General features: G+C 35.9%; 1 protein-coding gene across 2 annotated transcripts in view; it reads left to right on the plus strand.

Annotated features, from left to right (window-relative positions):
• Window positions 1-2223, plus strand: part of LOC100187440 (vesicular, overexpressed in cancer, prosurvival protein 1) — a 10760-nt gene that overhangs the window by 4204 nt on the left and 4333 nt on the right. The window lies entirely within an intron of this gene.

Genomic DNA, 2223 nt, shown 5'->3' on the forward strand with positions numbered 1-2223 from the left:
AGTCATGAAACAAGTATTGTTACACTTGAACACAGCACTTACACTTGTTTTTCTATTTGGCAAGATATCATTTTTCTTATAGTAGGGTGGGGTAAGATGGGACATGTTTTTATTCTATTTTCCCATCCAATTTTATAGTAAACAAATATTATTCACAGCAATATATAACCGTAGATCTTCAACTATAAAAAAGCATTGTTAATTATTGAAAGCATGATGGGGTAATATGGGACTTAGATGCTAACGGTATCCCATCTTACCCCACAATACTTTACATTCATGGTAAAAATGTAGATAGCTCATGTACTGAACACGTGGTACATATAAGTCGAATAGACTTTTATATTTAAAATATACTAAATTAAATATATGAACTGTTACTGAAACAGTTTATACGATTTTCTTACAAAAACATTAGTAGTTGTACTTTTATAATCCTTATATTTTCCAAATTAACTTGTATTCCACTTAAACAACACACTTTACGTTGCTTCACATTTCCGCAGGAGCCCCCTCCCCCATACAGTGTGAGCGTCACCAGACCTCAACCCGCAGCTCGTGAAACCGACACCTTACTACCCTCCGCCCCTGCTGAAGCTGCTGCGTCATCACGTATCGTTGCGTCACAATGACGTCACGGCGAAAGTTGCGTCACGATGATGTCATCGCGTAACGTTACTTTACGATGACGTCATCACGCAACGTTACTTTACGATGACGTCATCATGTTACATTAATTTACGATTACGTCACGATGACGTAGCACGTTTTCGTTTACTACCGTATTTAGAAATTTAGATTCTCTTTGCAAAAGTGAACGGGGGTTTCCCTCTTACGAGAATCGGAGGACCCACAGCAAAGGGTGGGATATATAATAGAACGTATTTCCTGCAAGAAAAAATATATGTTTGCTATATATGGTGGTGCGTGTAGGATAAGCTTCCATGCAAGCTATTTCAAAGTTAAATTTAAGGCGAATTTTATGCGTTAATCATTGAAATTTACAAATCTTTGGTCATAGGGGTTGGAGGTTCCAGGGTTTTGGGTTAAAATTTCTAAGTTCCTCAACAGCGAAAACGTTCTATGATATATTACCTACCATGGCAAATATTCTTCAAATATATTGTTTCTATGTTTTTGTTTCTGATGTGCAATAACACATGATTGTATGAGATTATGTTTGAGCGGCCGACCCGTGAAACTGCATTCGTATTAAAAGGAATTCTTCTTATATCGTAGCTAACTTTGTTTTAGACTAACGGGTATGGCGGACTAAATTGTCAGCCATACATTAAAAAATCTAAAGAACTAATGAATAAATGTCTTCCTTTATTCGCGCGTTGCGTCAAAAAGACGGTCGTTATAACTTATAACACAAGTATTTTGTTTCAACTCGTACCTGCTTACGAGTTACCAAGTATGTGCGCAGGAGCTATGCAAGGAAGGAATGCAAAAGTACTTAAACCGTTTCGCCTCAGTGGATTAGCGGTGCAGTACCACTCACGACCAACTGCTGTTTTGCACAAAGTTTTTACTAAATAAGGAGACGCAAACATCAACGCTTCAAAAATGAAGCTCCACAAGAATTCCAAGTTGCGTATAAATAACTTTAGCAGTGTCGCTCGTCTCGCATATTGCGCATTGTTGGCACAAATGCTCAGGAAAGTAAAATATATTTTAATCTAAAGTATGTTACGGAGTATCAATAATAAACAACTGTTTGGTTAATATATTATACTGACAGACCAGTAGAAATTAAGGGATGGAAACTAACGAAGTATAAAAACTGACCATAATAGCAATTTTTCAACCTCTCATTACTGAAGCCAGGATTGGCCAAGTGCAAAATCTAATTAAAAGTTGGTTTAATTTTTAAACAAAAATATTGGGCCATACTAAATACCCACTGTTGTTTCCCCACCATGCCAGGATAAATAAGCCTTATTGATTATTTGACAATGTATATGCATGCCAATACTTGTCCGTATAAAAATAAAGTGTGCACCAAATTGGAAAAACGGCTGTGGGGCTTTGTAATTAGTAATTATTTTTTTTAAGTTTTTGTGATTAGTAAAAAACTGCATTCATGTTACTGATCATCATTTTCATTGCCTACTAACTTTCATACAGGTATAATGTGTTCCTACTAATTTTCCTACGGGTATAATGCTCTGATAAAAAAGTGTTAAAAATCTTTAGTGGGTAGTACTGGTGTACTAAAAT

This window comes from Ciona intestinalis, chromosome 12 (genome assembly GCF_000224145.3).
Source record: "Ciona intestinalis chromosome 12, KH, whole genome shotgun sequence".
NCBI lineage: Eukaryota > Metazoa > Chordata > Ascidiacea > Phlebobranchia > Cionidae > Ciona > Ciona intestinalis.